Source organism: Sander vitreus, chromosome 23, assembly GCF_031162955.1.
Source record: "Sander vitreus isolate 19-12246 chromosome 23, sanVit1, whole genome shotgun sequence".
In the NCBI taxonomy this organism is placed as follows: Eukaryota; Metazoa; Chordata; class Actinopteri; order Perciformes; family Percidae; genus Sander; species Sander vitreus.
Genome location: NC_135877.1, coordinates 15,235,040 through 15,257,758, shown reverse-complemented (window position 1 = coordinate 15,257,758; position 22,719 = coordinate 15,235,040).

Below are 22,719 nucleotides of genomic sequence, written 5' to 3'. Positions count from 1 at the left end.
TGATCTGAGGCAGAGTGAGAAAGAGAGGGCGAACGGGGAGAGCACGGGACAAAGATCAAAGCAAGACTGCACTATGTGTTGAATACCAATAGGTGGACATTATGCCAAATACAGTATGTGTGTTGGCTCTTGATGATATTATACTGAGGACCAAAACCTGATGTGTGTGTGTGTGTGTGTGTGTGTGTGTGTGTGTAAACACGGCTGAGCTCTGACCACCTGCACCCAGTTGTAAGCCAGCCGGCGTCAATTGTGTTTGGCAGCGTCTCTTAAAAAGAAATAATTTCATCACAAGTGCAATTTTGGTTTACGCTTAATCTATAATTAAACGGCCGCTTTTATCCAAAGTGATTTACAAAACCGAGAGTGCACTGAAAAAGCGCAGCTTGGCAACAGACCGAATCCAATCTTTTTTTTACCAGCACAGCCACACAGAGCCAATGCTCAAACTATTCTTATTAATCTGTTTTTTGTGCCACTTTTGTCAAAAATGTCTTAAAGTATTTAGCTTACAGACTATCTCCAAGGAGAAACATTGAAGTCAGTGTAAAAGGGCCTTGTCACTGTTCTGCTTGCTTAACAATGACATTTATGTCACCCTTTTGGCTCACTGTGATGTGTTTACTTTTGCCACTGGCAGCTACAACCCCACTTCAGCTTTTTATACTCTCGACTTCGCCAAGTAAATGACAGCCATGTTGTAACCAGCAGCACAGTCCTGGCAATGGATAGTTAGCTTTGGTAAACATCAGTGGCATGGAAGCTATTCCGTAAGATATAATTGGACTCTTCACGGGGGACAGAATGATTCATCAAAGTCAAGGAGAAGGAAAGGATTCATTCTGGGATGAGTGAAAAAAACAAGAAAGTGTGTCTCCCTTGTGTTGTGAGAAATAATGTTGAGAATGGGCGTGGGATGTGGAGGAAAGGGGAGGAAGAGAACAGAGACCAGGGAAAATGGCACAAAATGAGAAAACTGTGAATGATAAATGGATAGAGGGCGAGTTCTGGAGAGCAAGGGATATGGGGTAGGTGTTGTGTAACATTTATTCATGTGTGTGTGTGTGTGTGTATATGGGAATGTGGGTGCATGCGGATACCACCACAAGTGTCTGGGGGCCCTGTGTGTATTTGTGTGTGTCCTAATCGATTCTCTCTGTGCCTAACTTCAAGTTCTCCCTCCACCCCAGCCTAAGGGAGCGTGTGTTTTCCTGCAGTGTGCTTCATAAAAGGAAGCTCTGAAAAAACACAAAAATTAGCAAGAGACACGCGCAAGCAGGCACCGCACCTCACACAGAATAGAAAATCTGTAGCATTTCTATTACTCTCCCTCTCTGTCTACCTCTTCAAGGAATGTTCTTTGAGCAGCCAAAGCACAGCGAGTACCAACCGACTTAGAAGAAGCCTTAGTGCCAGTTTGGCAGTATTGTGGCCCCGAGGCAACGCTGTATCACTGCATTGTCCACTTTTCAACTCGCTTTGAAAGATCCAGTTAAAATCATGGGCCTCCACTTTTGAAAATGGAGAACGGGTCAAATGTTTGACTTTGACTGGCTGTAAAAGTGCAAACTTCACCTGTAATAAATAAGTAATACAATAATTCTTAGGGCTCACCAGATAATAAAAAGGATAACGAAGAAAAAAAAACTTGCGTAAAAATATGTTTTACGTCTTTGGGTACATTTAATTCCTTATGAATTCAACTTTAAAGTTAGACAGGCTTTATTATAATCAGTTTTTGCAACAACTCCTCAGATTTAGTTTTTAAAGAGTCAGGACAAAAGTGTGTACTAAGTTACAAGGCACCAGGTAAAGTTTATTATCATTCAAGACATACATGTTAGGCACACACAGCAGAATGACACTGAGTTTATGCCACTCAATGTACCAAAGAATAGATTTTGCAGTCATCAGATATGACAAAAACAGCACGTAAGATATCATTGCATTTTGAACAGTAAACTTCACCGGATATTCATTTTCAAAAATACAGTAACTAAAATATATTTTAAACTTTAATTATGGAACAGGATGGTCAACTATAGCTGCAAAGATGAATTAATTAGTATTCAACTATTAAATGAATCGCCAACTACAAATTTTGATAATCGAGTAATCGGTTTGAGTCATTCTTTATGAAAATCTAAGTAAAAATTCTGTGATTCCAGCTTCTTAAAGGTGAATATTATCTAGCATCTAACTCCTCTGTGACAGTGAACTGAATATCTTTGGGTTGTGGACAAAACAAGACATTTGAGGACGTCAACTTGGGCTTTGAAAAACATCTGATCGACATTCACCATTTTCTGACATTTTATAGACCAAACAACATATATAATGATCAAATAAAAATAGCCGTTAGTTGCAGCCCTATGGTCAACAATACAGTAGAAAAGACTATAGAACTATATCCACATATCTGTAAGGAGCCGATATCAGCTGATATTACCCGCCTGCTACAGTCAGGTCCATAAATATTGGGACATCGACACAATTCTAATCTTTTTGGCTCTATACACCACCACAATGGAGTTGAAATGAAACAAACAAGATGTGCTTTAACTGCAGACTTTCAGCTTTAATTTGAGGGTATTTACATCCAAATCAGGTGAACGGTGTAGGAATTACAACAGTTTGTATATGTGCCTCCCACTTTTTAAGGGACCAAAAGTAATGGGACAGATTAACAATCATAAATCAAACTTTCACTTTTTAATACTTGGTTGCAAATCCTTTGCATTCAATTACAGCCTGAAGTCTGGAACGCATAGACATCACCAGACGCTGGGTTTCATCCCTGGTGATGCTCTGCCAGGCCTCTACTGCAACTGTCTTCAGTTCCTGCTTGTTCTTGGGGCATTTTCCCTTCAGTTTTGTCTTCAGCAAGTGAAATGCATGCTCAATCGGATTCAGATCAGGTGATTGACCCAACCATTGCATAACATTCCACTTCTTTCCCTTAAAAAACTCTTTGGTTGCTTTCGCAGTATGCTTCGGGTCATTGTCCATCTGCACTGTGAAGCACCGTCCAATGAGTTCTGAAGCATTTGGCTGAATATGAGCAGATAATATTGCCCGAAACACTTCAGAATTCATCCTGCTGCTTTTGTCAGCAGTCACATCATCAATAAATACAAGAGAACCAGTTCCATTGGCAGCCATACATGCCCACGCCATGACACTACCACCACCATACTTCACTGATGAGGTGGTATGCTTTGGATCATGAGCAGTGCCTTTCCTTCTCCATACTCTTCTCTTCCCATCACTCTGGTACAAGTTGATCTTTGTCTCATCTGTCCATAGGATGTTGTTCCAGAAATGTGAAGGCTGTATGTTGAATGTTGTTTGGCAAACTCTAATCTGGCCTTCCTGTTTTTGAGGCTCACCAATGGTTTACATCTTGTAGTGAACCCTCTGTATTCACTCTGGTGAAGTCTTCTCTTGATTGTTGACTTTGACACACATACACCTACCTCCTGGAGAGTGTTCTTGATCTGGCCAACTGTTGTGAAGGGTGTTTTCTTCACCAGGGAAAGTATTCTTCGGTCATCCACCACAGTTGTTTTCCGTGGTCTTCCGGGTCTTTTGGTGTTGCTGAGCTCACCGGTGCGTTCTTTCTTTTTAAGAATGTTCCAAACAGTTGATTTGGCCACACCTGTTTTTGCTATCTCTCTGATGGGTTTGTTGAGATTTTTCAGCCTAATGATGGCTTGCTTCACTGATAGTGACAGCTCTTTGGATCTCATATTGAGAGTTGACAGCAACAGATTCCAAATGCAAATAGCACACTTGAAATGAACTCTGGACCTTTTATCTGATCCTTGTAAATGGATAATGAGGGAATAACACACACCTGGCCATGGAACAGCTGAGCAGCCAATTGTCCCATTACTTTTGGTCCCTTAAAAAGTGGGAGGCACATATACAAACTGTTGTAATTCCTACACCGTTCACCTGATTTGGATGTAAATACCCTCAAATTAAAGCTGAAAGTCTGCAGTTAAAGCACATCTTGTTCGTTTCATTTCAACTCCATTGTGGTGGTGTATAGAGCCAAAAAGATTAGAATTGTGTCGATGTCCCAATATTTATGGACCTGACTGTAAAATATTAGTCACGCTCTAGTATGGAGGGACTCCATGAATAAGCAAATGAGTTTGTACCCTGCTGGCATGTTTCATTTCCCCGTTTATTTGTTGTTGTTTACGTCTCCTTAGGCGTGGCACCTCTGTGTGTACGTGGAGATGTCCGACTCACCATCAGCCCAGAGCCGTTGCTCTCTGTGTTAAGCGCTGCTGCAGGATGTCTCTGTGGTTTTGAGGTGAAACCATGTCACTGCACTGCCCCAAGACATTTGTGGGGCTCATCAAAGTTTTAGCCTGTTTGTGACGTCACCGTTGCAGGCAGAACAGACACTCAGGCCCACACACACACACACACACACACACACACACACCAAAAACAGACGTTATATAACCATAAACCATGATATGGCACAGAAATCCCCCTCTGGAGAGAGAAAGTTGCATCAGAGATGGGACCGGTAGCAAAAAGAAGAAACGAAGGCAGAGACTATGGGAAATGGTGTTCGAGTAAGGGAAACGCAGAATTAGAATATAACATCAGTGTTTGTGTGTGTGTAACTGAGGCAAAAGGGTGGGAGAAGGAGTAAAATAAAAAGATGTAAGGTAGGAGAACTGGAAGCTGTCAGAGCTGGAGGTATTGACTGACTGACGAAGGCTTTAAAGTCTTATACACTGCACTGAACAACACATTAACAAATGCATATGTCGGCCTCATGGTCTCCTTCTTTCTCTCTCCCACATACATATATTCACATACTGTAAATCCAATCTTTTTATCATTTCTCCAGCAGTCATGCAACCCTCCCTATTGCTGACACCACTTCTAAAAGCTTAATAAAAGTCCTTAACTATTCCCACTTCCATAAGCATGCTTTACCCACAAACTTCCAACCGACTCTACTCTATCTCAGTGTCAACACTTGAAGACGAGGGGCCTCAGATTGCAGCAGTGGTTCCCCTCAGCATCAAAGTTTTAAGAAAAGGGGATTTTGTGCAGCTGCTGCTGGTGGCGAGGGTATTGGAGATGTGCAGTGTATCCCCACCTCTCTCTGACTCTGTGCTGTGCCCAACGGATGTTTATCCAGGCCCTGAGCTCACAGCTCTCGTTGGACTGGGCCTTCCACCAATCATACTCAGCTTAAAGCCAAGCAGCTTGTGCTAAACCACGCAGGGGAGAGAGACAGAAAAGAGTGTGGGTGTGGGCGTGTCTGTGTTTTGTGGGAGTTTGGTGTTATGTACGTTGGATTAAAAAAGAAAAAAACAGAGTGGAAAATCTAGTTCTGCACCTGTGTTTTAGTATCACCCCGTCAACTGTTTATCGGTCTTCTCCATCACCAGTTGTCCTCATTATGATGCATGTGTTCCTCCTATCGCTGTCCAGCCCTGTGGCCAAGAAATGATAGCTGTTGTAGTCTAATTTAAATTGCTCATAACTGCCTCAGAGATATTTTGGCTGCTGATTCAACTGCTGTTGCCGTGTTTCATTTTATGTACACGACAGCTTTACAGCCAAATCAAAAAGGGTTTGTTGACTGCACTAACCACTCACTGCACAAGTTGTTTTCACTGCAGAATGGGAATAAGGAATACAAATATTCCTCTGTTGCGCAGTTTCCGGCTCCGTTTGATGTTTCTTAGACACGTTACATCTGTGTTATATGACGCGTCTTCCCCGACATTGTTCGGGGTCTGTGATGCAAGGTTGCTGTTTTTTTAATCTGTGTTCAGTACACAGGGAGATTGGTATTTGCATGTGAATTGCTTTTCTGTTGCCTCTGATGTGGGGTATGAACGCCCTAAGGGAGAAGAGCAATTCTTTTTTCTCTTCTTTCATGTCTGTCTCCTTTGAGGCTAAAAAAACAATAGGTGGAACAGCGGCGCTCCTGCTGCATTGCTGCAGTGAAAATTGAGTAAATGTGGGAAAAAAAATGTGTGTGAGTGGTGTTTGAGCTAGATGCTCAGCTGAGAAAGTTTGGGATAGACCTCCTGGAGGTCCCATAGCTCCAGGCAACCATGCATCCTCTCCTTTCTTCCCACACCCCGCCTCCTATCTTTAGCCATCCCTCCACCTCATCCCTTCTGATGCCTTTGCTCTGCTCCCAACTTCCCTAGTAGGGGTGCACGATATTGAAAAAATGTGATATTGCGATATCAATATTAATTTCGATATTTTTAAACATATGTAAACTTACCAAAGTTATGGAAAAACGCATCAAAATAGATTTATAACAAATAAAACAAGTTTTCTTACAACACAAGGTTTATTTCAACTGACGGTCATATTGGACTGGTACAACATGTGTCTACAGAACAGGACATGTTTTACTGCTTGGACAGTATAAAATAAATAAATAAAGAGCATGTCTATAGAACAGGACATGTTGTATATACACTACAGTATAAAAAACAATGCAATGCACATCTGTTGGCTTAAAGCCAAAGTATTTCCAAGCTACCAAGGAGGAGGCATTACCCTACAGTCACATTAGCTACAAGAGACAGTGACAAAGTGACAGGCTACCATTCATTTTCAATGGGAGTGGCCAGAGCCATAGAGATATAAATGTCATAGAGATTATAAATATATAATGTCTTTCTCTATCACTCTGGGAGTGGCCGTTTGGCCACGAGCGACTGCCAATCCGAGTGAGGGCAGCGTGACGTATGTCAGTGGCGCGAGCGGAAGAGCGCAAGATGGCGGAAAACGCTTCAGGACATCGTATTTATGTATATATCTGATATGTTTGGCATTTAATCTCATATATTGTGTTACTTTTATCGAGAAATAAATACTTTTAAATCCAAAAACATCGTTCTTGTGACTCAACAATACCTCTTGAAGTAACTTTTAAGACGTGGTTTAAGGTAGCACCGGAGAATTTCTGTTTACTGTTGCCAAGCAACCAGGTGTAGGCTAGGCACGCCCAGGAGCGCCCACAAGCTAGTGCATGTCACTCTCTTTTGTAGCTAATGTGACTGTAGGTTACTTTTGGCCTCTAAAGTTTCCTTTTAATCTCTGTTATTTCGTCGTCTCCCAGAGCAACATTTTCTTACTTTTGTGTTCTTTTTGCTCCACTCTTCGCTCTCTCTTTAGCTCCTTTCTTTTCTTTCGCTTCGTTTTATGGTTCTGCGGAGGCTCCACGCAGCTGATGTTTATACGTGCTCTGGTGTGTGCGTCGAGCCCATGGTCGAGCCGGCGTGTGTGTGTGTGTGTGTGTGTGTGTGTGTGGTAGAGCGAGAAGAAGTGAGAGAGTGACGGCGATTTTCTTCGGAGTGAGTAGCGACTCTAGAGTCATAGTGAGAGAAACAAAGCGTCTCCCCTGTGTTTTCTGACCACGGTGGGAAATCTGGAGCAGCAAAAGTTAACCCTCTCCTTGATTTCATGTTGTTTATGGAGAAGGAGAACCAGGAAATGAGTCGGGGGAAATGCAACGCTACCAAGTGATGTGTATTTTTCGAGAGGTGCATCAAAGAGTATAGACGTAACAAGAGGGGAAACTCAATGGAACTGCAGCTCCGCCATCTTGGACTGAATGTAACACAACGTTCTATTGTTATTGAGAGCGAACTTTTGTTGCTTCTATACTCTTTGGCTACATGTCGGGCGGGATGCAACGCAAACAAAATATCGCGTAATTATCGCGAGACTTTCGGTATAATGTCGCGCAACGTGATATCGCGATAACGATATTGAGTCGATATATCGTGCACCCCTATTCCCTAGTCACACTTTCTTTCCTCTTTTCCTCCCTCTATTTCATCTCTCGCTCTCCCTCGCTCCTCCCCCTATTTCGGAGCCAGCTGTGTAACTCTGCTAATGATGCTGAGAAAGCATGCTGTCAGCACATCCTCCAAGCCGCCAGAGCATGGTTACATAAGCTGGTTAACAGAGCAGGCCCACTGCCATGTCAACCCCTCATCATTCGTAGGAGAAGAAATTAGAGCAGAAGAAGGAGAAGATGGTGGGTGAAAAGGAAGGGGAGAGGGACAGAAGTGAAGTGAACATATGCTCAATCACTTTTACTCATTTTCTGTCTCTCTATCTCACACACGCACTTCATCAACAATCATGATCTCACCCTCATCATCTGCAACACCAACACATTTTTCATCCCCGCCATACTTGGCAAAAGTTCCCACATTCTATCAAATTCCTTTTTTATCGTCTTTCTTCTGCTTGGTCCATCATATACACACAAACACTTTTTATGACTCTCAGGTCGATGAAGAGGGTTGCTCCTCTCATACTATCAATGGCCCTAATTAGAGCCATCAGGTAATTAAGCACAATTAGAGGATTAACAACTATGTTGGAATAAAAACTAAAGATCTCCCACCACTTCTAGCTGAAGGCATACAAAGAGAAAAGCATGCACGCACACGCACTTGCTTACACACCAGGCCCTTCCCCTCTCCCTTTTTTTTCTCATCTCCCAGTACTGCTGTGTCTCCACTTTCATGTATCTTTTAAGACCTTTCTTTTCTCTTTGGCATCCCTGCTTAAAACCGTAGATTCTCTTTAACAATCTAAATTGCCCCAGCTGTATTCTCCCCCATCTAACCTCTAATCTCTAACTCAGCCGCAGAAAGCAAGGTCATACGGGACAGCCGAAAAGAAAGGCGAGCATAGCTACACAGGGAAGAATATGAGAATAGAGAGTTACAGCCCTCAAATGGCTCTCTGGCCTCGCAAAACAAAGTCCTCTGCTTTATAACATTATTAGCCTGCTAACCAAGAGAAATGAGCTGCTTACGTGTAACAAATTGGAGCACCACCTAAAACAAATGAAGCCTCACGAAAACACAAACCCCACCAATCAAGGTCAAGCAAACATGATAATCCACCTTTTATAAGTGTATACTAATGATGCACTCACTATGTACAGTTTTCCTCTGCTCAAACTGTGCTTCTATGGGCCAAAGGTAGTGTTTGGGTTAATGGCGGTTACTGTATGTTTGACAGAGTTCTGTGCATGCATTAGTATGTGTAGACTTAAGAATGCATCCATTTATATTTCCCTACAACAAATGTATGTCTTAATTTCTTTTGTGTTGGCCCTCTAGCTCAGTTTGAGTAATGGCCACTTTGGAAGTATGAAGTTAGTGCCGCTTTTGTTTGTTTGTGTGTGTGTGTGTGTATTTTGCCATCAATTATGAATGCGCAAGCTTTACACACACCCTTGAGCTTGGTATGTAAACTTTGCTTTGATGTTAATCGCATACTGCTTTGATTTGAATGAGTATGTGTGAAACAAGACAAGAATTTGGATTTGCCCTTGTTATCGTTACGGGTATGGATGTGTGCATTTTAGTGTATCTGTGCTTATTTGCTCTGCGTATCTGTGTTGGTTGTGTGTTTGTGATGTTGATGGAGTAAAGGGATTAAAGAAATGGAGAAGTAGAAGGGGAGAGGGAGTCATAAAGAGAGCATGGATGCACATGCACCAGCCTCTCTCTGTACTTTTTGTCCGCAATATTATGTAATAAAAAGAACTGGCACAGAGGGGTATAAGCAAAAAAAAAAGAAGGGAAAATCCGAAGAGAGAAAAAAAAGCTGAGGGAGCCAGACCTACTGTAAATATTCAGAGATGTATTGCATTAATGGAATATGCTTCACTACAATATAGTGTGCAGCCATTTAGGGATCTGCCTTTGTCATTAGGCAAATTAAATCTTCTTAATGTTCCCTCTGTTTAGTAATGGAAGCTCCTCTGTCATCCCCCTTCTTCCCTCCTCTCTTTCCCTTCCTCACCCTCTCCCTCTGTCTTACTCCCTCTCGTGTCTCCCTTTGGCAACCCTATGGTGCTCAGTACGCTGCAGTCAGCTTTTGCTGTCTAACATACGCCACTAAAGCTCTAAGTACATCTTCCCAAGACTCTGTACTTAGCTGTGGTGCTGTCACTGCATTGCTGTAAAGCTTCTACTACCCAAGCACAACATAGACATTTTCAGTACCCTGTATCACAAATAGTTTGGGACCAAATATTTAATTGATTGTCATCTGACTGCAGTGACTATACTATGAGAATTGCAGCGATCAAAATCAGTACATTTAATTGCATATGCGTCACACTTCAGCTCCATGGCTTTTTTGGGACTGAGCATCTTAGTTTGGTAATTGTCTGGGTTTGTTTTCAGCACCATAGACAGCTCCAGACCCAGACTGTCAGCATGCAGTGTGTTTCAGGACCAAGGACAGCAACTCTGCATCCAGTCTCATTACAGCTACTGTATGCAGCACATTTTAAATTTGTATTTTAAAAGTTTATATTAACGTCTATTAAAATCATCACCCTATGTCTAACATGCTGCACTCATAACGAAAACAACAGCACTGGTTTTAATACTTAAAGCAAACCATGTTTACATTTTCCTGACAAGTTTCTTTTTTTTTTTTTCTGTTTTTGACTGTAGTGAAGGAAGAAGTGGTGTGACATTGTTATACTGCCATATAAAGTATTAGAGAACAGGTCACACAAAGTCTGTGACTTCTGCACCAGCGACCATGGTCCCCCATTGTTAAACGTTAACACTCGTAAACTTAACCATAACCCCAATCTGACACTTATTTAAGTACATTTTTTCTAAACTTAACTTTACCTTAAAGGCCCTGTACACCCACCCATGTGTGTTGAAGCTTGTAGGAGCTATGCTGGAATTTAGGCCACCAAACTTTACAAACTAATAATAATGTTAAAGGTTTAACTTATCCCACCGAAACAGGTATGACAATAACAAAAGGAGGGTCAGGGATAATATAATGTAAAGACCAATGTCTTTATCTTTCCACACAGTCCTGAGAAGGAGTCTAAATAATAATAATAATAATAAAGCAAACTAAGGGAACATATCTACGTAGGTGGACCACTGGGTCGGGCCTTTTGATTTCAGATATAGATAGAAGATAAATTGTTCTTGGTACAGTAATTTGTGTTGTTTTGGAAGGCACTGATGAAGAACCTTTTCTGTATTTTCAGTACCGTATGGTTTAGAACTTGTTAGTCTTATGGTAGTCTTGCATTGCCAGACCTATCTTCACAGCACTGTGGGGTCAGGTCTGGTTACACCACAGATATATTCTAGGATAGGAGGAAAACCGCTCTGGGTTGTTTGCATTTCTTTAAACCAATCACGATCATCTTGGGTGGCGCTATGCTCAGGACGCAGCGACGGTGGCTCTGCAAAATGGTCTCGGAAAGGAACTTGTTTTGATGGAACATTTGCACCACACAAAAAACGCCTCATACAATTTTAACTGAAGTTAACTGTCCACATAATACAGTAAGGTGAGCCTTTTAAATTAGCTGGATACATGGTTAAAGGTAAGTTCCTCTTACCAGTGTATTGCTGTGTGTCCTTCGTCCACAGCAATCCCCGCCAATCAGCTCCGCAACGTCCCAGTTAGATAGTAAATGCTGTAAACACATTGTTTGTAAATCTTAACAAACATTCACCGAAAGAACCAAGCAGGCCTGCGTTATTGCACAAATCAAATTTTCGTCAAAACTTGCCATTTTCAGCGTGCAACGTTAGCTTGCTAGCTCGGAGGTTGTTGTTGTTGTAACCGGACATCTGGCTTATACTGGCAATGTACTTCTGTTGATCCAGACTAGTCTAATGGTTGTCTTAACCTTATCACTAAGAAGGTTAGTATTATTTTAGTGGAAATGGATTTTAGGAAATACTGTAGTTCTTTAATTTGATGCTTGGCTATGGTAAAAACATGCCTATTTTCCAATGGCTGTCTGCATTTAATTAATTGTGTCATTACCAGCGGTCCTTGTATTGGTATCCAGTGGACTTAGCCCAGTAATGTGACTCCAGTTCAATTATATAGAGTTGTGTGAAATATTTTATAAAAGGGTACACTGTAATTTACTGTTCATAGATAACAATACAACTCATGTTCTGTATATGTAGACCACTGCCTTATTGAAGGATCTGTTGTGTATTCTCTCTTTTCCCAATTTCATGTCACATACTAATGTATCTATGCTGACTATTGATACTGATTATATGGGCTCACAGTGCAGCAGGTACACATAACCCATGGGCATCCATTACACAGTACTGCAGCACAAAGAAAAAGGAGGGGAAGGCGCGTCAGACAGGGAGACAGAGAGAGTAAAGAGACAACATGAAATTGGGAAAGCAAAAGGGAACAATTGCAAAATGATGTAGGAAAGAAGCAAAAATGAATTGTTGGGAGGAGGGGGGAGGAGAGGCAAGGAGATTTCAGAGAGTGTCTGTCTGTGAAATACCTTTAAACTCCCAGCAGAGACTGTGCAGCTACATCGTATTACCTGAGAGGGGCAGCAGAGATGCAGCTTTCCTATGACTACTTTCTATGCCCCTGTTTACATAGACCAACAAAGACTAACTATCCCTTTCTCTCTCTCAAACACACACACACACACACACACACACACACATGCATGTTTCTCCCTTTCCCTTCCACTTCCTTTCTTACCTTTTTAAAATTTGGCAAACAAAAAGAAAAAAGGGAATGTGGAGACCGTGTTTAGAATTGGTGCAGATGTCTCTCTCTTCTCGAGCCAAACACACAACAAGCAGACCACTCCTGAGAGCCAGCCTCCTCGACCACCTCCATGTTCAGTCATCTCAGTCTTTAATAGGCAGTGTTGAACTAGCAGGTGATCTGCACTGACAGTGTGAAGGCACAGCTTGTAGCAAAGGCTAATTGGTGCGGACTGACTTCAGAGAGAGTGTAGTCACTCAGTGGTTGAGTGGTTGGGGGAGGTGGCAAGGCCAGAGAGCATGGTAGGACACACAGTGGAAGTATCATACAGAGTGGAAGAGGGGGCTTCTTTCTCTTCCTCACGGGCCTTTTTAATCATTATCAAGGACATCCTGATGTTTCAGCGCACAAACTGAGACATGTACTTGTTACATTTGAACACTGACTATGGCTCAAGGCCTTTCTTGTATCTGATCTTTATTCACAAATGGGATGTTACACAACAACCAAAGTGATTATCTCTATTATCCAAGTGTAGCCTTTTTTTTATTAGAACTCTGTATGCAATAAAAGCACAGTGTCGAACATAAATAAGTTATTCCCCAGCACATCAGCTAGATACAATTACAGATGATCTGCTGTGCAGCATTAAGTATGCATACTTAAACTGCAGTACGTACAGCCATTCACATGAAAATATAAATACAGATGTGTACTCGTGGTAGTATGCTTGACATTTGGCTGAAATGTCTCTGATGCTGACACAGCCACTGCCAGGGAGGAGTGATGCCCCAGGCAGGACTCAGTGTTCACTCTGACTCATCAGCATGTGTACACACACACACACACAGCCATGGACGTCAGATGCACCTCTATGTTGGCATGAGGGGGTCTTCCCCATCTCTCATCCCTGTACAGCTCATCCAGCGGAGTGTGTATCCATTGCTGCAGGGCACGCTGTTGGAGAAGCTGTATGTGTGAGTCACAGGCTGAAGGGCAGGGATTTTTGAAGCCAAACTGTACTAAGATGCATGGCTTTCTATTAATGTAGCGGTATACATATGTGTGCATGTTTTATGTATATGAGTGTATGCGCATATTATGCCTCCTCATCTACGTCTTCCCTGTTTGTCCTGATGCCTCCCATCTACCCCTTAAACACCAACTCCGTGTACATTTTTGTCGCAAACCGTGTGCTGCACAGTGCAGTCAGACTGAAATCACCTGCCATCTTTATGCTTCAACATATCTGTAGAATGTTTGTTCTCATCATCAAGAAACTAGAGTGGGAGTGTGTAAGAGTACAGAGACAGAAAGAGAAAGCGATCAATGTGCAGGCATGTTGTGAATCACACGCATGGCCTATATGTGGGAACTCAATTAGGTGAGTACACACACCTATGCAGGTTGATAAGGGACCATTTAGCATGAAAGATAAAACAAAAGCAGCTCACATTACTGCCAAAGTAACGAGCATTCTTATGTTGGCATTAGCCGCTGGAGAAGGCTTGTTGATTGTACGCCTTTCATCAACAGAGTGTGTGTGATAGAGTAAATTTAAATTAGCTAGTCACTTGATTTTTAAAAGCAACACTTTCACCTTGATTTAAAACGAAATAGGGCTTTTAAAAGTGTAGTACAAGTGTTTGGGCAAAGTAAAGGCTTGACTTCATCCAAGACTTCAATTCTCCTCTGGGTCTCAATTTTCCTTTACCTTAAGGACAATTAATCTACTCTGCAGCAAGCTACTGCCAAACGAATGAGCAAATAGTGAGCCTACTTGCTTTCTTGCTCACTTAATTAGGCTTGATCTTACCAAATAGCTTCCAGGAGTGCCTCGGTCACCTCCTGTACCAGGTCACACTGGGTGTCCTCCATTTGAGTCTCGTAGCCTCTGCGGGCCCACTCAGAGTGAGCTGTCCCTCCGAGGAACGAAAGCTTCTGTCTGCCTGAGCTCTTTAGTCTGGTGTTAAAATCTGCCCCAGCCATCCATTGCCAAGCTTGTCATCACCACAAGCTTACTGTGTAAATGCCCAAGATTCAGCTAGATATTGGCAGTACACTGCTGTGCCCTTATTGGTTAGCTTCACGCTAATCTGATATGCAGGATGATGGACGCCAACAGTTTAAGCTTGTCAATATTTGGTCAGTGTTGGTCAGTGTGTAACGTTGGACTTGCATTGATGTAATCCATAGAAAACAGCAGATAGTGACAGTAGATGCCGGTATTTATGTTTGTGTCTGGGTAGCAGCCAGTCTTGGATTCAGTATCTGTTGAATCAACAGATAACAAAGTAAGCACAGACCAGAGAGAAATTCTCAAAACACATCCTTCACACACACCAATTTGTAGGTACCCATTGGTCGTTATATATCCTCCCTGTTGTTAAGTGAGATCCCAGTGGATTCTCCCTGTATCATGTGGAAAGAGCAATGTAAGACTGTGAATCCTAAAAAACGGGTTCTACAAAGCCTTGTCAGTTTTTGTAAAAGGCGTCGTCTTTAGCCCAATTATTTCTTAGCTTGCTTCCGTGTAGACGGTTGTGTACATGGTTTTACTTTTTATGGGGGGTTATTGCTCACATTTTTCAAAGTGCTTATATTTACATACTTTCTAGTATGCTAAGTGGCTAACCACTTTTGGTCATCGGCGCAGTTGTATAGCTTTATCTTTGTAGACGCAACAGGTGGAAGAATTTCCTGATTTTCCAACAAGGACATGCACAAACAATTGCTTGTTAGTACACTGATAACAGATTTGTCAAGCAATTACTAGTATACTAGAATGTAATTCTTTCCAAATTTGCCTCCACAACAAAGCAGAAATGATGATACAACTTACATAACTGACTTGAACATCTTATTCTCAGTACTGTTTATCAACTGGGTTGTTAGAGAACATTTAATGTTGGAATTAGAGTGGAGTTTGCCAAAGCTATCATTTCATTCCTTGGTTCAGAAGAAAAACAGGTTTTCGCTGCTAAGCTTTAAGTAGCACATTCCTCCCATATTAATACATTCCTCTCTCAGCAAAGCCCGTAGCCCGTAGCTGCTCCACAAGACGCTGGTGTGTGTAATAGGGCTGCTTTGGAGGAGCTCTCCCCCAGCTGCCGTGCTAATTGAGGTGCAGAGACGAACCTCAGCCAGATGGAAGGAAGATGCCACAAATTGATTCCTCACATTCGTCTTCATTAAGGTCTCGGCTCTGGGGCTCTGTGAAGAGAAAGTGTGAGAGGGAAAGAGAAGGAGGGGAAGAGAGAGAAGAAGCGGGGCAGAGGAGGACCCCCCCCCCCAGGCCCCGAGGACTCTGCTCTGATGAGTTAAATTCTGACTCTCAAAAAACAGTGTGCGTGTGCTGCCATTTGTGTGTATGTGTTGATATGTGTAGTAGTCAGGGGAAAGAGGAAGGAAAAGCTTGAGCTCTAGTCATTCTCAATCAAAAACACCCCAGCAGGTACTGTAACTTCACAGAGGTGGACATCCACCCTGACTCCTTGCCTCCTCTTTTTCTTATCCTTTTGTGACCCACAACTCCTGATGAAACCCCCACCTCCTGTCAGCCTCCAGCGGTGCTCAGACAGTTCTCTGCCACTTTCAATTATCTGGTAGCAGCTTCCACTAACTAGGGCCCAGAAGGTGCAATGCACCATAGTAGCTCGCTAGAAGGGGCAACAATTTCATACCATCATTGTGTATGAGTAAATGCACACAGTCACACATAAACAGCACCCTCTACCCCGGATGACCACATCCACTTTTAAGCACTCCTCCTGTATTTGTCTCACTTACAGCCCCAATGATGCAGCGTCTGCAATTACCAGACAACATACAAAGAATGATCTGTCACTTCCACAAATTACATTACCCACACTTAATGGGTCCCATGTTTATGTAACGATCCCCTCAAATTCTCACCGTGGGAACACTAACACTCAGTCTTCCTGCCACGCGCCGTGACTCCACACATCTTTCACCGCATGTTAGCTACCCACCACCCAGCCCCCCAAGAAAATGAATGTACAACAACCTCAAACAAATATCAGTGTTTTTTTTTCTTCATCTCTGCGTCACAAATATGTATGCAAAAATAACTTCTGTTCTATTTTACCCAGCAAATTGGGAAAAAAAGGGGATTTGTCAATTGTGATAAGCTTTTGGAGCGTGCTGCTCGGAGGTAACATGAAAGGGGATTTTGGATGGGATGGGCTCGCTGGCAGGGGTGCAAACGCTAGAGTTGGTTAGCTGAAGGTGGGAGGTTGACGGGGGAGGGGGTCGCTGTTTGATGTTTCATCTATTATTCGTGCCACGTTACCTGGATTATATGCCGACTGACTGGGGGGGGTTACTTAGGCCTGTCACCAAACTGTCTGGAAGGGCTTTTTCATTTCACTGTCTGTCTACTTCGCTCCCCACTCTCTCTCAAACACACACCCATCCTTTTCTTTCCTTGTCATCCTCACCCATCCTGTGATATCCCATCACAGGCCCAAATCCATGTTTCTCTTTCTTTTCGTCCATCCATCCATCCTTACTCCTGCCTTCTTCTAACCCACTCTCTTTCCTCCGCTCTGCTTTCCTCTGTTCTGCGGAGGCATTAAGCGGCTTACCGCATGTCTTGCTTCAGGCTTACAGTGTTCTGGACGCCGAGTTTTACTGTCACTCTGTATATACAGGTACTTTGTGAGTCAGAGCCTCTGTAAGACTTCCACTATGTGGGCTTCTGTTATTAAGGTATCTGACTCAAACCTGGTAACATCATGCAGGGAGTTTCACAAGTGTCTCTTCCGCCTCAGAGCTGATTAATTCCTTTTTGTTCTGTGTATTCTAGTTCACTGAATGTACGGCTTTGCTACCTCTTACAATTCTCACTAGTAAACTGGTTAGTAGTTAGCAGTGCCTCTTTGGACACTAACAATATTTACACCAATTGCAAAATGCATTAATGGAAAGAAATACAGAATACAGTGTAAAAGACTCAAAAGGCAAACTTCCGGTTTCTGTTGTTTTTCGTACTACTCTCTGGGGGGCAGATAGCCTCAAAGTGTTTCACGGACGTTTCATGCAGTTGGCAGGTGTCAGAAACTGACTGACAACTATCTTTGGAGCAGTTCATACATACAGACTTAAAGTGGCAGGCTCTTTCCGTGGGCGTATTTAGCATTGAGCACATATTTTCATGCATTAAGTGAGCTGTTAACCACCACAATAAGCTTTTCCTCCATTTTGTTCAAGTCCTTTTTAGTTGAGTTGAAGTAGAAACCAACTGTGTTTTCATTGTCATCATGTTGTTGCTCTTGTGTTTCAGAGGGCTTTTGGGTAAAATATCTCCAGTTAGGAGCCTCTGGGCAACTTTGGAGTCTTTTTATTTTTATACAGTAAAGACTCATTGATACGGTATATACATCAGTTGGAATGTATTGTGTTTTTAGGCCTACAACTTTTCGAGAAGGCCCATAAAACAGTCTTCATTTTACTTTTAAAAAAAGAAAATTGGTCCTGATTCATTTCATGGATGTATGTCATGTGAATTGAATTGCTCTCAGAGTGCATAAGAAAAGAAGTTTTCAAGCTTCTTGGTTTGTTTTCACTTTGGTTTACTGATGGGATCAATATATTACACAATTATATATTATCACAATACAGTTATTCATTATTTTTGCTTCCTCAAATCCAATTTGAAAATGTAAAAAAACCGAAGACACAGATTATTTTGCCCAATCTGTTAATTAATTAATTTTTTCCCATCTCATGAATTATCACACAGATCATTAAGCAAATAGCAAACTAATTTAGGTTAAAAACTGAAAAATAATTGTTTACAATCAGTGACTCACCCCGTCTCTTTTTGAGTAGGGTTGATTATGCATCCTTGCCAATGATGCTTGAGGTGATAATATTTGATAATGCATCTTTTTTATAGATTCCCTTATCATTGGTGTCCCAGTCTCCATAAGACCAATCCTAGAAGTAATTGAAAGGATCATAAATGTATGCATTTTCATTAAATACCTCAACAATGTAATACCATGTTTGCACATTTAAAAATATTAGTTTACATGAAAAGAGATTAATGGGTCTCCGTATATTACAGTAGCAATCCCCTTCGGTACCTCCCCTCCATCTTTTCCCACCTTCCCATTATCTCCTTTCCTCTTTTTTGTAGTTTTCATTCCAGTTTTCCTTTTGTTCCCTCCTTTTCTGTGTTTAATGTATGCTTTAGCTGAGCCATAGAAGTATAGTTCCTGCTTGTGCATTTTTACTTTTATGTGATCTTGGGGCCCGGAGATTTGGCAGCCCTTTCAATGCAAAGGCCCCATGCCTGTGCCTTTTTCAAGCTGACCTCGGAACAGCTTTGCATCCGTTGAGTGCCTCTGGGTTGCCACATGAACGCCTACTTACTTTCCCACAAGGGCAGCTGGGTCACTTTACCATATAGCTTACTATGCAATTACTAACCATCTTCTCTTCTGATTATGTCAAGTTTGGCATTTTCTTCTGTTGCTCGTTGTACCTTCTCATTCATTATTATCCCAATTCCCTCCATCACTTGCCTCTTTTCATCCAATATTTATAGTAATTTCAAGTTACGGCATTTTAACTTCTTCACTTTGTTTGTAGCTACTAGTGCTCATATCTGGCAGAGACCTGTTTGATGTTGAGGTCAGCGTCTCTGGCCATTATTCTCGCTCTACCGTCTTTTAATTTTTTTCTCCGGCCAAAGAAGGTCTGAATCTGTGAACTGCTGCGTGTTTCATTTCATCTGCTCCTTAATTTTCCCAGCTTATCTGTCCTGACCTCTTGAACACTCCGTGTTTCCTGTTCTCTTTTACTTCACTTCCCACTGCTATGTTGTACATATTGTCCACCTTCGCCTCTTACACATGAAAGACACAGGTATCTCAAAACCACCATTTTATGCTCCCATGTGTTTCCTTTTCTTGTGCTCTGTCTATACTAAAGGAGGAGTGAAAGGTGAAGGCACTGAATGCAGTCTGCAGTCCTGTATGACTTGCCAAGACCCTTGACTCAGCCTCCTTAGGGGATCCCAGTCCCACAACAGACGCACAGACACTTAGTGGCTACTGAAGATTCCGCAATTGGTGCAAAGCATTGTGCTCTGAACTAGGAACGTGTGCTAGAGCTTGTGAGGAGAAATGAAACCTTTTTATGAAAGAAAGCGCTGCAGGGAAGACAGGATTACTTATCAGGGGTCACATAAAGCTTCCCAAAGTCATCATTTCTCTTACTTAGGTTGCTAGTTAAGAATGCAGACAGACAAGCAGAGCTGACACCCAGATCACACTCACTAATGCACAGAACATCATGCACAGCAAATACAACACAGCCACTTATAATCCTCTTATTCTAGAGGAAAGGTACATTCTCAAAGGCACATTTTCTATAGGTTGTTTAGTTGTGGATCAAGGAGGAATGATGACAGATGCACACACACCACTTCCCTTTTTCACTCAAAAGCTCTCAAAAAACAAACATTGAAGAGTGACATAATTAGTAGGGTAATCTATTTGCTATTAACTGTGCCGCTTCTGTTGGAGAAACAGCAGACAGATGTTACATTTGTGTTGATCAAGAAAACTACAAACAGATGCTGAGGGTCAGTAGTCTGGGGAGAAGTACTTTATGATGATATAATGCACCGTACAATGCACATGTCTTGTTTGTGTAAGAGGGTATTTTTGTAAATACAGTATGACACTCTTCTCTGAATATTCCTTTTTACCTGTGGAATTTAGCGCTCATGTATTACAGTGTGATGTGTGGAATGCAGTTGTGGAGTCAAAATTAGTGTTGGTCCTCTCATTAATTAAAAAAAATCTCTTAATCATTATTCTTCACTGATTTCATTACTAGCTGATGGTAGTAATTTATTACATCATCTGCTTCTGACCTTTCAAACTTCAATTAACTTAGTTTCCTCTCCTGAGAGGGAGTTGTCAGTCACACATAAAATGTGTGTCCTTACATTCATCGTTTCTTTAAAAAAAACTCCAACCAATGCAAAAACATTTTTTTTTCAATGATTTAGCTATTTCAGGCTGACGTGCAAGAATACTGCAACCAATTATACCGAACATAAAATGGTAATTGGGATTAAGGCATGTTTTTATACAATTATCTATAAATCCATTCAGGACCCGACACAATCCATTAATATAAGACCCATAATCAATAGGCTCAGCTGTGGCTGTTGGCAGTAAAGGTGGAGGTGCAAGGGCACCCGGCCAGGTAAATAAATGGTTGGTGAAATGATTGGTCGAGTTTGAACTGTTGGTTGGCACGACAGAATTTCTCCCAAAGGTATATAAAAGTGGTGATGTGGGAGGTGCACCAACAGCTGAGGTCTGAGGTGCAACCTTGAAGACCTCTCCAAAATCATGATAACCACCTTTATGATAGGTGGTACAGTGTGCGTAACGTTTTTTTTTTTTTTTTTTTTTCCCTTTTAATAAATCATCTCTTTGTATTCTAAAATTACACGGAGGTTTAATATTTGGGAAACTTTCCCAGAGCCTAGAAAAACGGTTATGTGCATGACATCATCCCATTGTGCATGTGCAGCCGCACACCGCAGACACAAACCAAGAAGCTTGAAAACTTCTTTTCTTATGCACTCTGAGAGCAATTCAATTCACATGACATACATCCATGAAATGAATCAGGACCAATATTTTGCATATGACTCGTTTGCTGTTGTTGGTCCTTAAAGACAATGATGCTTTTCAAATAGAAGCAAATAAATATATATATATCTATATATAGATATACAGTATATTGCATTTCAACATGCAGTTCTAGGTGTTAATTAAGGGCTCTAAGATCTCGTATTTTACACACAAAATAATATAAAATAATAATATAAATATTAAATAATATTTGACGATATTCAAAGACTAACAACTAACTTACTTTTTACTGAAAACTCAGATATGATTTCTAAAATTGGGACATTAATTACAGTATAATATAATTACTGGGGAAAGCAGTAATACTATGTTACCAGCTAAGTGTAATGTACAGATGCATGTATTCATGTGTACACACACATGTGTGAAAACACAGTGGCATACACACACGCACACTTGACAAACCCTCAACATTTTACCCTTGCAATCAAGTGTTCCCACTCTGTAAACCTGCACCAACCCACACACCTCATTCAGTACGGCATGCAGCAGCGAGCAAGGCAACTTTGTAAATATTCCCACTAAGGAGGAGGTGTACTTCTTTGCAGTGAGTCACTGACATTATTAAATATTTTTTTTAGGACGGAGATGAAACGACTCCGCTTTATGATTCCCAAAAATGCTGTAAAATGTTTACTGTTCACTGTGCTGCTCGCTAAGCCCTTCAAAGGTCTGAGCATTATGGGAGTGAGAAGGTGTAAATGGAAAAAAGAAGAGTTAGGGAGAGGAGTGGATGATAAAATTCCTCAGAGAAAAGACAGAGATGAGAGGAGATGGAGGGGAGGAAAGTTGATAAGAGAGGCCAATTGGAGAGAGAGAAGCCAGCAGACAAAAAGTGTGAATTAAATGAGATAAAGAAACGGCAAAAAATAGAGAGAGCTTGGCATCACACAAAGAATCTTAATTCTTCATCATTACAGTATCTACATTCCTTGCCTTCTGCATTTTCAGGTTTTTAATTTACTTACCCCCATTTCGTCAGTTTTATGGCTTTTATGGGGCTATATATATTTGTGCTCAAGTAATGTAGCACGCTGTTGTCACTTTTTCTCAGATTTGATTTTCTTTTATGAGACTATGAGCTAATGTAGCATAAATCAACACGATTTAGGAATGACATTTGATACGAAGACATAAAGAGAGCAGGTTAGGAGAGAATGAAAAATGGATCAAAGGAGAAGAGGCAACAGTAAAAGACAAAAATATAAATGATAAACCACTTCACAATATTTGATTTATTCGCCCTGGCAGCTGGAAAATAAGTTTCTTTAAACATCAAATTGTGTGTTTAGTTAGCATTAGATTTAACTACAGACTGTTTAATACTCCAGCAAGAATATCCCCTTTGATCCCATTTCATTTGGAGCTGAGTGAAGATGATGAACTGCTCTCCATCTGTCTTCTTTGTCCTATTCTATATTGAGTATCTGGAGCTCTAACATTGTGG